Genomic DNA, 14,824 nt, shown 5'->3' with positions numbered 1-14,824 from the left:
ATTCTGGGAGCACGTATAAGTTCAACAACCTCTCAAAGCTTTAGGCACAACTGCCACACTTGGTTATCCACAGGTTTTTTTTTTATCCGTTCACCTGCCTACACTGAGTCCCGTGTTTTCAGCTCTGCAAAAGACGAGGCTGAATAACGCCGTTAATCATTTTTTTTAGGAATTAGAACTTCATGCTGCATATTTCTTTGCGGTAGTCATCTGTCACTGCGCCGGAAGACGCTGAGACGAAAATGCTAAATCGTGACGCCACTACTTCAATAATAGTTACTTTTATTGTATTTTGTTATGTATGTGTATAATGATACACGGCACTATTTTATGTTAGTAGCATGATCCGCCATGCAAGATATGTTGTACATGCGCATTGATATGTATGTGTGCTGTTGCCCTTGAACCAGTAAATGGTTAAAGTGATGTCCATGGTTCCTGCGTCTTTTTATTTTAATATATAATGAAAATCACGTTGTTGTCCACCCCGCATCGGTGCTAGCTAGCTAGCCTAACGTTACGCCACGGATTGGAAAACCCAGCTACGGTCGGAGGAAGGAGCACGTGAGTTAAGTTGGAAACTGAATAAAGTGATAACATTAAAAGTGGAAATGGCTGGACGTCTAGGACAAATGGACTGTTTTGACAGTACTGTAGAGGATTGGTCTACTTACATTGAGACACTTGAGCAATACTGTGTAGCCAATGATGTGACGGCTGAAAAGAAAGTCGCTGTGCTTTTAAGTGTAATGGGGGCTAAAACTTATAATTTGCTCCGTAGCCTTAAAGCTCCGGCAAGGCCATCAGAAATGACTTTCGCGCAGAATGTAGAGTTACCGCTTGTGATTGCCGAACGTTTCCGATTTCATAAGAGAGATCAGCACAAAAATCAGTCTATTGCGGAGTATATTGCAGAGCTACGCAGGCTGGCTGAACATTGTGAATTCGGAGCGGGGTTATCGGATGCGCTCAGGGATAGACTCGTCTGCGGGCTGCACAACGAGAACACACAGAAACGGCTCTTGACAAAGAAAGATCTTACGCTAGAGGTCGCGTGCGACATTGCCGTGTCAATGGAAACGGTCGCAAAAGATACAGTCAAACTGCAAAAGAAAAATGTGGGGGAATGCTCTTTGAATAAGGTGGAGAGAGATTCTGTCACAGCCAGGACCGCTGTCTTACATCGTGCGTGTAGGGCCCGACATTGTCTGGCGCAGCATTGACTGGATGCAACAACTAAGGCTACCACAGCTAAGTCAGTCGCACACCAAGACACCAAGACACCATGAGTATACTCTTAGAACACCAGAGGAACTTGGTGCTGATGACACTGATCCTGCCCTTGGTGCTGATGACACTGATCCTGCCCTTGGTGCTGATGACACTGATCCTGCAGAGACTGTTGAACCTCATCTGAGGGCCGCTGGCTCTGGTTCTGAAGAACCCGTACGTTACCCTGAGAGAAATTGTAGAGCACCTCAGAGGCTTGATTTGTAGCTGGTTATGATTGACTAACTTACTTTGGCAGGATCCACAGTTCATCAAAAAAAAAAAACAATGTTAAAGAAGGACAATGTTAGATCAGGATTGGCTAATACTAACATACTAATCATGTGTTCATGTTACCTTACATTTCTTGTGCATGTCATTTACTAATTTACTAATGCTAGGGCAGGATAGGTTTATTACTAACGATTACTAATTACCTCGTTAACTTGTCAATCCTCCACACCTGATTTCCATTCTCTTGCTGCTCTCAAGCTAATTGTCTACACCTGTCTACACCTGCCTAAAAGCTCAGTTTCATGTCATGTCTGTGTGAAATTGTTTGCCTCCTGTTCGTCAGTGCATTCTCTTGAGCGGTATACCAAGCCATTGTCTACCCGGTACGATCCAAGCCTGTTATTGACCATTGCTTATTGGTTTCTGTTTTGTTGACCGATCGAGGATCAGTACACCACTGAAGGAGAGCGGGCTGTGCGACGGCGCCAGGAGCTGGGGAAAGTGATTCACGGTGAATATTTCCCGCATACCTATTTAAGGGACCGGCCCCTTGGAGAGAGCCGCGCAGGAAAGAATCAGCGCCAAGGTTAGCACCACCGGAACGTGTGCGGAATGCACGTCACTAACCTCTCTAGTCAACCAGGCACAGCTGCACCGAGTTGGAGGGGAGATCAACACCCTACAAAAGGGCGAACTCGGGAGCAGAGCGGGGCTCAGGGGTGAACGAGAGGAGACAGGCAGAGTCCGGGCAGAGCCAGGCAGAGCCAGGGCGAGTGAAAGTCACATGCGCCCATCAATCCGGCTAGAAGCCAATTAACCGTTTTTTGAAATCCCTAATTTTTTGAGCACTGACTTATTTTCTAGTTTTCCTTTTTTGTTCTTTTTGTGACTTATTCCCGTGTTTTGAGAAGGGAATTTTTTCGTTTGATCTGGACACTCAAGAAGTGCCCTGAAGGCACGAACACAAGAAAAAAAAATGTATATATTTCACCAATTCTACTCTCTCTCTCTACCAGCGGGTTACCACAATATATATATATATATATATATATATATATATATATATATATATATATATATATATATATACATACATACATAAAATGAAGAAAAGGACTGGCCAAGAGTAATACCTGTCAAAGTCAAATAAATAACGTGACTGATATTTATTCTCCCTCTGAGTGTGCTGCGCAAGCTACAAGCAATAAGCATGTTTTTATGTCATCTCTGACCCTTGTACAAGCAGAAGAATATCCTAACGGATTAATGCATTAATTAATGAGCCAATCAGTGCGCACATTTTCATTCTGAATAGAGATGCGTGACGTGATGAACAAATAATGTTTTCGAGCTGACCAGCAAAAGTCCTCGTATTAGAATTCAAAGGCTGAATGAAAAGCATCAGTTGGATAAAGGTGCTTTGGATAAAGTCACTATATATAAATGCCAGCCATTTACCATTCATTATGTTCAAGGGGGAAATTGCTTTTTCAAATGACTGATATGAGGGCTTAATAATGTTTCTCATGAATAAATTAGTTTTATGTTTTTTGTTTTATATTTTGTCTAATGATCTGAAACCATTCAGCGTGACACACATGCAATAATAGAGGAAATCAGGACGAGGGCAAATACTTTTTCACGGCACTGTAGTGAGCAGGACAGGGGAGTTTGTATAGATCCGACTCTGCCCCTGGAGATCTACTTCAGGTTTTCACTCCAACCCTAACAAAGCACGAAAGGTTGGACCAAGTATTCATCACTGTGCCAAGTGTTAAAGCCGTGTTCAACTAGTGAACCTGTATAAGACCATACATCAGATTTCTGTCTCAATTATCAGGATTTACTGATTATTTAACATAATTGCAACACCATATCTATGGATTCACTTGTTTTACAGAAAACCACATCACCATGAACATCCACAAGAGGAGCCCTGCTTTGTGAGATGGAAGCATAATTATCCAAAGAAGACTTGCATTCGGTTCTCATTTTTCTGAACAACCATGGTAAATGGTATTGTATGTATTTTTTGTAATTTGAGAAGGCAGCAACTACATGTTTCTGTAATCCAAAAAGGAAAGTAAGGCAAAATATGAGGTTGAGGAATGGCGGAGAGCCAGGCGCGACTAAGGGTAATCCCTAGTAAGCGGGCACGCGAACGTGTCCGCCACTAAACCCCGGAAGGTCGAGGAAACAAAACAACTCGGAGACGGCTCCAATCAAATAAAGAAAATAGCCCCAAAAAACAGCTAATGAAAATAAAGCAACCCTTAAAAACCAGGGCGAATAACCCAACCAAAATGAGGGCTAAAAAGCGAGCCCTGTAACCCCGGACCGGGATCGCCAAAATAAAAGTACAACCTAGTATAAAAGACTCGGTAAACAAAATAAACAACCGTGAGTCGCAGCTCCGGAAAACGCACAAACCAAAAAACATACCGGGGACAACGTCCCTCACCCACAGACTCACACGAGCCGAAAACAAAAGAGAAAAAAAACTAAAGAACCTACAGGAAGGTGAAGGTGTCATTTAACAGTGAGTCTACCGTGTGCTTACCAGCTTGGTGGTAGAGCGAACAGTGACACCAAAGCGTCGACCGACGGTCAAAGAGGGTTCTAATGAGCACCAGGTGAAAATAATAAACCCCTGGTGACCACAACCGGTACTACCTCCCAACCCTGATACAAAATTGATATTTAATCATATAAAAATTAATACAGCATTATGAGGACACTGGATATCAGAAATATAACATCAATAATAATAATAATAATAATAATAATAATAAATCAAATTATTTTATTATACCACTTCAGCTGAATGTGGGACAGCTACATGCTACTTTAAATTACACAGTTACACAGCATGGAAGAAGGGTCAGGGTTTTGTACCACCGGGTCATGCAGTCAATAAAATATATTCTTTCTTTTTTTCACAGAGTACTGAACCAACACCTCTTACCCCAGTGCCTGTAAAATACAGAAGCAGCTTTTTGATCAAGACAGTACTTTTCATTTTAATTGTTGTTTATTTTTCTGGAACTTACAAGTGGACAACCCTTATGGTAATATCCGTTTAATTTCTCACTGTGGGCTTAGTTTGGAAATTGCACCTTGTCAAACGGAAAACAGAATATGAGAACTATATCACTGTCAAAGCTCATTGTCAGAAGCTCATTCTGAAAACATTCTGCCCATACTGTCTTCATATGTAAAATCATGCTGATGAGTAAAAAATCTAACATACACAGGTAGGATGAATACAGAGAAAATTCCAGTCTGTTGGCTGTTAATATACCTCATACAAGTTAATGAGAATGAGTTGCAGTTCTCCATTCAGCATCAGAATATGTACCTGAGATAATAGGCTCCATTTTCCAGAATCACAAGATGCATGGGCATAGGCAAGGGGAAGGTGTGTAGGAACACTGGGTAAGACTTTTGAATGTAGATATTTTTATGACCAGGAAACATGCACTGCAGGTGGAAATGGGCAGGATTATGATGAAACTAGTATCAGTAGGTGTGCTGCAGCTGTATTCCGTCAATATAGCAATAAACAATAAAGCAGAACAAATACAATCAATCTGCGGTTCTAACCCAGACAAGCCCCCAGTCTGTTACGACCCAAAGTCCGCCTGAATTACAACAATCAGGTGGAAGTGCATAGCTATATTGGAAAGCCACTTCAACAATGAAATAACAAAAACCACACCCTGAAAGAAGACCCAGTTGAGCCACTAGTTATGTTTTAAAAGGTGAGCAGGTGTTTATTAAACCGTAAAGTAGATAGTGAGGTCTATCCTAAAGATTTTACAAGGTAAGCATATGTACAAGCTCAGCACAGATTGAAGGGTCTCACCGGGTGGTATCAGTGAGGAGCTGGTAGTCGATAGTTGGAATTGGGGTAGTCCTTACAACCTGCCCTCTTAACCTAAATAATTTCAGTGAAGTCTCGGGCAGAAGTTGGTGGATGTTGGACAAAGGAATAATGGTGGTCTAATTTAAAAAATGACATAGCGCTCGTGGCAGGCTCCACCCTCAGTCATCCCTCACGGTTGGCCCGGTGGTATCCCATGGTGTCACATACGTCTCCTGAAGAGGGTCATCAGGAAGAGGCATGCATCTTGTCTCCAGCGTGTCTCCACAACACGACCATGGCATCATTACCTCCTCCTGTAGGCTAGTCAGGACCATGATGTTGTTATGTCCGCCTGTAGGGTAGTCAGGACCATGATGTCGCTATGTCCGCCTGTAGGGTTGTAAGGCGGAAATTATTCTGTCACTCAGTGTACTGGTCAGCTTGCTGACCTCCTCTGATATAGTGGCAATATGTTGTAAAGTAATTTAACTCTCCCCCCAGGAGCATACATCTTTAGCCCCTACTTCCTCGGCACCCATACAGGCAGGAGCCTGTGGGGGAAAAACTCATGCATTGTTCCCAAAACAGATGTCTTCTTGAACCCCCTGTAAATCACCCCCTCCTCTCACATTTCTTTCGGGGCTCAGACCTTAAACCTCATCATGGCATGGCCTTCTCTCTCCCTCTCACATCTCCCTCATTCCTCCGTCACTGAAATGGTGTATATGGCATAAAGATGTTTCATGACAATCCCAGATCAGAACATAGTAATGTTTGGTATTATTCTGATTGTTTCAGTGCAACTGGTGCAATGGTCTAATTTCTACAACAGTATACCGAGGACATCATAACCATTCAGGAACCTAGGTAAAACTGTGCAGAAATCTGTCCCTGTGAAAGCCATTGGCCTCACCCCCTGACCAGGCTCTAAAATTCCAAATGCTTATAAATGCCAGATGGTTCATTGTGGACCCAGTTAAGATCAAAGGCCTGATTTTGGATTTAAGGAGACTAAACCAAGCAATCTGGGAAAATCGTAACTGACTTTCCACACCTTGCATATTCTGTGTGTGTGTGTGACAAGCCTATCAGTTACTGACCGGCTCAATGGCTCCTACCATGTGCGCTTCCACTTGTTCTGGCCTGGAGACGTACTGGTGTCTGTGATTCTCTTAGCCAGTTGGGATCCTCAGGAGGATCCATACGCACAACTATGATAAGATCATATACACCGGAGTCTTCTTTAGTGGTAACAAAATGGAGGGATCTCGGTGTGGCGTCCGGCTCAAATCAGACAAGCCCCTCTGCGAGTACAGGAAGAAGGAAGATGCGGAGTACTACGCCTGCATCCCACCCAAAACCCTTCCCTGCAGCACCCTGAGGACCATGCGGTCAGGAAGTGCCCCAATTTCTAACATGACCAAGGATGAGCATTTGCTCTTGAGCCGATAAGTCATGGTCTGTGGACAATGCAAACTGTGAGAGAAGTGGTTCCAAAACTCGGTCCTGGGCACCCCTGTGTACACTGGTTCTCATTTCAACCACAATCACAGTTTCAGAATTGTAACAAATGGTTCATTATTTTAAGTACACTTAAGTACATTTAAAGAAAGCTTTGCCTACTCAACATCCAGTGTACTCAGGTGTGCTGAATAGTAGGCCATTACGCTGATTCAGACACATGGTAAGAGTTCAGATACAGATTCCTTGATCTGAAGCCAATCCTGGGTTATTTCTAAATGGATGTTTTTACAGTTTTTTACAATCGTTTTCACACTTGTCTCAATACCATGTCCACTTTTTCAAAACACTTAACACATTCACCATATCATTAGACTATGTGAACTAAACTGTAGATATTTTTGCATTGCTTTCATACTAAAGGCATTCAATCACCACTTCTTCCAAAATTCATGAATACCTCTCTCAGTCAGTGTTCACTACCAGCAAAAGTTTGTACAAATACAGCAAATTTTGCAGACATTTAGATACTCTGTTCAAAACAGTTAACTTTCAGTTCAAAACCCAATAAAATTCTGATCATTGTGAAAGGAAATATGCTGCATGTTGGCTGAAAAATGAAACTATATGCTTGAAATACGTAAGACAGATCATTCTTATTTGAGCAGAAAGTTTATTCAGTTTATTCAATTTTTTTGTTTGCAGCCTTGTCATCTATACAAAAGTGATCATACTTGCATTGAAATGTGCATGTATATAGGGTAAATATAGATGTAGTTGTCACTATTACTGCTGTATATGAACTGTTGAAACACCTGGCTGTCATTTCAGTGAACAACCTACCCAGGTGTTTGTTGTTTTTTCCCCGTTACCACAAATACAAAAGGGGCCTTTGGATTGGCATTTGCATTCTTTAGCCTTGGTGGGGAAAATGGATGCAGCCAGAGGCAGAGGAAGAAGACGTCGCAGAAAAGCAAGAGCAGTTGTGTCTGATGAAATCAGAGCCACAGTCATTGATCATGAGGTAAATCATGGTCTGTCCCTGAGTGAAGCAGGTTGAGGGTTCAACCAAACTTGCCTAGATCCACAGTGGCTTCAATAGTGAGGATTTTCAGGCAAACCAACAGGTACTATACAGTATTCACAGTATTCTGACTGAAGGAGTTCAATTGATGTGTATATTACAGCAGTACTGTGATTTGAGAAGTCTCCAGAAAAACAGATGTATCAGTGCACATTTGTCTTTGACTCACTACAGGACCCAGTGGTTACCTCACACAGTAACACAGGGGTAAGGGGAAGAATGTTTACACCTCAACAGGAGGATACAATAGTTGGGATGGTCATAGTCAACAACAGCATCAGGCTAAGAGAAATATGCAACAAAATAATCGCAGACAACAACATATTTCCAAACATTGACAGTGTAAGCACTACAACCATTTCAAGAATGCTACAGAAACATCAGATCAGGATGAAACAGTTGTACACTGTCCCCTTTGACAGGAACTCTGAGGGTGTCAAGGAAGTCAGGTACCAATATGAAGTTTATGAAGGTATATGTGAAGGTTGAGGACCACCATCCACATGAACAGATGTCACTTCTAGATGCAATGGCTGCTGGGTGTATGGACATAACAGTGGAACACATCCAGGGCTGGATAAGGCACGCAAAGAGATGTTTTCCACAGTGTATAGCAAGAGATAACATTCGGAGTGATGTTGATGAAAATCTATGGCCAAATGCAGAGGACAGGATGGATGGGCCAGGCCAACAGTAGACTTCTGATACTGATGGGCAGACAATATATGTGCAAATTACTGTATCTAGTGAAAATATTGCATATTGTATTTGTTATTGATTTCTTTATCATATATTGTTTTACATTACACAGTAAAAATTGTTATTCTGGGTTTCCAATATAGTAAAACATTCATTCATTTACAGTTTACTGTAAATTTACCACACTCAGTCATGACATCTATTGTGGGAGGCAAACCAACAGATCAAAAGTTTCTTTAGCTACTTGGCTTGAAATATTTGTGGATGCAAAAATAGAGGAAAGGGAAACAAATAATATATGTATTTAGTAATGCTCCAAGTTGTTTGTGTTTTGTAATTCATTGAACATTGAGTGACAAAGTAGTCTTATGGGAGAAAGCATATGCTATAGTTATGGCAGCATGAGTCACTTTTGGGTGAAATATTAAGTGTTTTGGTGGTTGAAGTGCATTTTGCACCAAAGGTTAACTGATGTGCTCAGGTGTGTGTTTCAAAAGCACACTGTGTGAAGAGTTTTGAAAAAGAGGACATGGTATTGAGACAAGTGTGAAAACGATTGTAAAAAACTAACAACCATAAAATGTAGGCTATATAAGCTCAAACAATCTTGCCCAAACTAATTCAGACATATGTACTTAATGTAGTAGGTAAGTTCATATTGCTATTTAGTCCTTGCAGAATCCACAGCAGTGGTTCGCAATTGTTATTATTTTTTTAATTTTATATAGTTAAATACACGACATTACATTGCTAACGTTAACATTAGTTACGTAGCTAGCTAAGTAAAATGCCGTGCAGTTAGCAGCTAACGTTAGCTAGCTGCAACAGACAACGCTAACGATACCGTAGGATAGCCTCCTTCTGTCTTTGTAAGATAATGTTAATTAACTTAGTCCCTCATAATTGACATAATCAACTAAAAGGCAACGCAAAGTATTTGTTCCTGCATGACATTCAAATGAAACACACTGTCATAGAGTGAAGCCTGCGTAGGAATCGATGTGAAACAATGTTATTAGTGAGCTGGTAAGGGAAAACCAAAGTTTCGGAAAGTTATCTTGTCTACACAATAGTTATTTGGGAAAATTTTAAAACAAACAAACAAACAAAAAAAAAAAAACGTTTTGCAAATATTTGTAAATATACCATTTACTGACTTTTGCTGATTAGCTACTAATGTAGCTAGTAGTATTCAGTTAACGATTGGTATCATTTCTGCCGTTGGGTCAGTGCAGAATGCGGACAGTTTGTGTGGTAATACACTTAAACACCGGCAGTTATTGTTTACGTTGGCATCGTGAACTGCTTGACTTGAATCGTGGAGAAACGCATTAATTCACATCAGAAATTCCCCGCATTCCCCCATCATCCCGGCTGGAATGTAAGGTGCTTCTTCTTCTTCCGGCTACGACCTACCAGCTGATTTATAATATATTCTTATAATTTCTTATAATATGTAATTATTTCTTATACTGCAGGACAGTGTATACACTGATACAGTTTTAAAAGCTAAGGGTGTCACAAGAAAATATAGATCACAAGTGAGTACCAGTCAAAAGCGTATGCATCAGCTGTGTTATAGTCATAATAATTATTTGACATGATGTTTAATACTGCTCTTCACAATGTAATGATTACAGTACGTCAAAAAACATTGTACACATTGCTTATTATCCTAATACCCTTGTCCTCTGGTAGAGATATGGCGCCCCCTACTGAGACAGGAGTGGAATGCCTGTGTTTGAGAGCAGCTGGTTTGAAACATTACATTACATTACATTATTGGCATTTGGCAGACGCTCTTATCCAGAGCGACGTACAACAAAGTACAAAGAGCAAACCTTATGCTCTTCCATTCAAGTGTATCAGATAGGATGTTACAGCAATGCAACTGATAGAATTCACCAAACGTTTATGAAGAATGACATTCTGTGCCATTTGTTGAGTTGGTTTGAATAGGCCTATCCACCCTCATTCAGACCCCCAACTACAGAATATAATTATTCATCAGCTGAAATAAAAGACCATTGTTTTTTTAGTAAAGCACATCCTTGTCATTTGGACAGATATACTCATACACATACACACTATTTGACAGATATTTTAAAGACAATACTTTGGATTTTATTTGGCTCATGAGTTACTTTGGTTAGTGGGACACAGGCTACATTGTTTGCAATACTTTAGAACATTTATATTAATCAAGTCAGAACCATGGACCAACACGGACAGTCATAGAATCAAATCAACTAGTCAACAAATCAACTAATGATAGTTGGGATGTTTACATAACTAAAGCTTAGGCCTATGCTACTCATGTGTCAGTATCAGAGGAAGAGCACAACACAATAAATTCACTGAATGTATTGTTCACTGTGTTCTTATGCCTAATTCACCGGATACATTTTTTACAATAAAATATGAATTAATGTATGAAAATCAGTTACTTTCTTAGCTTTTGTTTTAGCCTTCAACTTGTCATTATTACTGTAGAAAAATAACAGTATTTTTATTTATTGCAGGTACTTATTCTTATTATGGACATAACTCCTCCTCCAGTTGATAAAAGTAAACGGACCTATTTGGCACACAGATCACACCTGATATTCTCCCATTTGTCACCTCCCTTGTCAACTCCTCCCTGTCTTCCGGCTGTTTTCCGGCATCCTCCAAGAGGGCCCACATCACTCCGCTGCTAAAAAAGCCTACCCTGGATCCCTCCATCATCCAGAACTACCGCCCGGTATCTCTTCTTCCTTTCCTTTCTAAAACTATAGAACGAGCTGCTTCTACTCAACTTTCTTCCTTTTTTTCTAACAACAACCTGCTAGACCCCCATCAGTCTGGCTTCAGATCGGGCCACTCGACAGAGACTGCGCTCCTCTCTGTCAGTGAGTCACTTCATGCCGCACGAGCAGCCTCCCTCTCCTCTGTCCTCATTCTTCTAGATCTCTCTGCTGCCATCGACACTGTGGATCACTCCATCCTCCTGTCTGCCCTGTCAGCAACGGGCATCTGTGGCACAGCCCTGGACTGGATTGAGTCCTACCTCTCTGGTCGCTCCTTCCAGGTTGCCTGGGCTGGTTCGGTATCGACACCTCGGCCCCTCGCCACAGGAGTTCCCCAGGGCTCAGTCCTTGGCCCGCTTCTCTTTTCTCTCTACACTCGCTCCCTTGGCCCTGTGATCACTGCACATGGGCTATCCTACCACTGCTATGCGGACGATACCCAACTCTTCGTCTCGTTCCCGCCGTCTGATACGCAGGTTTCAGCCCGTATCTCTGCTTGCCTGAGGGACATCCAGAGCTGGATGGACAACCACCATCTAAAGCTCAACCCAGGTAAAACTGAAATGATATTCATCCCTGCTAATACCTCTCCCCATCTGGATCTCTCCATTTCCCTCGGGGATACCACACTCACGCCGTCACCCAGTGCAAGGAACCTCGGCGTGGTGATGGACAGCAGACTGTCCCTTTCCGAGAACATTGCGGCGGTGACCCGGTCTTGCAGGTTCTTCCTATACAACATATGGAGAATCCGCCCCTTTCTCACCCCCTACTCGACCCAGCTCCTGGTCCAAGCGATGGTTCTGTCCCGCCTGGACTACTGCAATTCCCTCTTGGCTGGCCTCCCAGCGTCTGCCATCAGACCCCTCCAACTCATCCAGAATGCAGCAGCTCGTCTGGTCTTCAACCTTCCCAAATACTCACACGTCACCCCCCTGCTTACTTCCCTCCACTGGCTGCCTGTCATGGCTCGCATCAAATTCAAAACATTGGTGCTAGCCTTCCAAGCAGTTAAAGGGTCTTCCCCAGCTTATCTGCAAAAAATCATCAGACCCTACACCCCTGCCAGACCTCTTCGTTCAGCCTCCACAGGCCGCTTGGCACCTCCCCCTCTCAGAACCTCCACCTCACGCTCACGACTACTGTCTGTTCTGGCTCCACGGTGGTGGAACGAACTCCCCGTTGAGGTCAGAACTATAGAATCCCTCCCCACCTTCAAGCGCAAGCTGAAGACACACCTCTTCAAACAGCACCTCTCCCCATCCCTCCCTACCTCCCTGTGAACCTTAATTGTTGTCTCTGTGACTTGTGTATCAGTATTTTAGTTGGCTAGGTAAGCAGTGTTTGGATAGTTAACTTTGGTGACTTTTGCTCTGTTTGTTTGTTTGTTCAAAAAAATATATATAAAAAAAAATAATAAAAAAAATGGCCCTTGTCCTTATCTTTGTTGTACAGGTAGCAGTTGAAATTGTACTTACCTCTGGGGTCTTTCAGCGAACTTATCCCTGGTTATGGGTATGCACTTTGTTGTACGTCGCTCTGGATAAGAGCGTCTGCCAAATGCCAATAATGTAATGTAATGTAATGTCATTTGGCTGACGCTTTTATCCAAAGTGACTTACAGTTGATTATTCCTCCCCTGGAGCAATGCAGGGCCCAATAGTTGTGCGGATCTTATTGTGGCTGCACTGGAGGTCAAACCACCAAACTCGAGGGACAGTATAGGTACAATATACACAATATAGAAAATATAATGACACTATAAGAGTATACACTACACACACAATGGGCCTCATTTATCAAACGTGAGCTGAGCGAAATTGACCCCAAATCCTTCAGAAATGCATTTACACAAATAATGTGGGATTCATCAAAGTTTTCGGATGTCAGTTTTTTACTAGGAGTGGTCTCAGCTGTTCACATTGTGTGCGGAAATGCAAGTGGAACCGTGAAGCGTGTTTTGTGCTTTTATTGTTACATTTATTCATATTTCATTTTTGACAACAATCATTCATATAATATGAAAAAATGCAACCTACAGTGTGTTACATTTTTCTGTGTGTTTCTATATATAGTATATTGTATGTGGTACTTTGACAATATAGCTGTAGTTGTGACTGCAGAAACACAACGCAGACAAATACACACACATTCTGCCGAAACTAACTTGTTGGGGATTCACACAAACACACACAGCATTTTGAATTTAACTGAATTGGAGAGATAGAAGAACAACCAAAATGGTTTAATTGGCAGTTAAAATTAATGTGTGATGAAAAACATGGAAAGTCTGGAATTGAATTGGTATTAATCATTCATGAGAAATATCACTCACGAGCCTAGAAAATCCTGTGAAATTTAAGTAGTGACTGAAGAGTGAAATTGTGACCCTTATAGTCATAAGATCTGGAGAAAGAACTGGACCCCTCTCCCCCCAATGAACAGCCACACACAGATTTACTCATGATAGAGATTTATTATTGAAGCTGGATTGATTATCATATGCAGACACCAGAGGGTCTAAATGTCGCAGAGAAGCACAAGATTAAAGGCATTGATCTCTGGGAGGGACAAAGTGCACTCATAGCACAACTGTATTAAGGCACCAGGAAGCAGAAGCAGAGCAGCCAATCAGGAGCAAGAAGGGGGACGTCTGGTCCTCCTGGTGGGTCTTCAGATGATACTTATGCCTTCGATTGACACATGTCCATCAAACCATATGTAGTCATAATATTTCTCATTCAGGCTATTCCCGAAGTGCGTGTACTTGGAACTTATTTTAATTTGGAAGTTGTCACTTTTGAAGGAAATGGCCATCTGGAAGAGAGAAGCAGAGATCATGGGTATTACTGTAGGTGACATTGATAAGTTAGGGAGCTGGGGTGAGAAGGCAGGAGAGATAAGTTATCCAACAATAAAGAGCATAACATAGGATGAAATGTATAATAATGTAATTATTTATCGCTGATTTATTTATTCGATCAATATTTAAATTGGAGAAATTATGATTGCAATCTATGCTTGTAGGGCATTTGTGGAGGCATTACCCCCCCCCCCCCCCCATGCCCCCCCATGACACAGATACCAAGTTGCAGGCTGACACATGGAGCACAGGTACAGAGGACTGGACCAAGTGTCCTTTCAGAACCTCCAACTCAGTGTCTCCCTGTCCTAGGACTCACCTCCAACTCAGTGTCTCCCTGTCCTAGGACTCACCGCCAACTCAGTGTCTCCCTGCCCTAGGACTCACCTGCAGCTCAGTGTCTCCCTGTCCTAGGACTCAACTCCAACTCTGCTGCATAATATATGCAAATGTGGCTTGCTTGGTAAAAATAATGCAACATTAATTTTTAACATATGTTTTTAAACATATTGTAAACTATTACATGGTCAGTACTGGTCAGTACGTACTGTCCGAGGATG

General features: G+C 41.9%; 1 long non-coding RNA gene across 1 annotated transcript; it reads left to right on the top strand.

Annotated features, from left to right (window-relative positions):
- The first annotated feature begins 933 nt into the window (after window positions 1–933).
- Window positions 934–4,510, top strand: LOC133136933 (uncharacterized). The gene is made up of 3 exons (XR_009709569.1): window positions 934–2,089; window positions 3,404–3,512; window positions 4,446–4,510. It is a non-coding gene; the product is annotated as an uncharacterized LOC133136933 (long non-coding RNA).
- Window positions 4,511–14,824: the final 10,314 nt, after the last annotated feature.

This window comes from Conger conger, chromosome 9 (assembly GCF_963514075.1).
Source record: "Conger conger chromosome 9, fConCon1.1, whole genome shotgun sequence".
Taxonomy (NCBI): Eukaryota; Metazoa; Chordata; class Actinopteri; order Anguilliformes; family Congridae; genus Conger; species Conger conger.
Note: the sequence above shows the minus strand (reverse complement) of the source record. Positions and strands in the feature narration are given on the sequence as shown.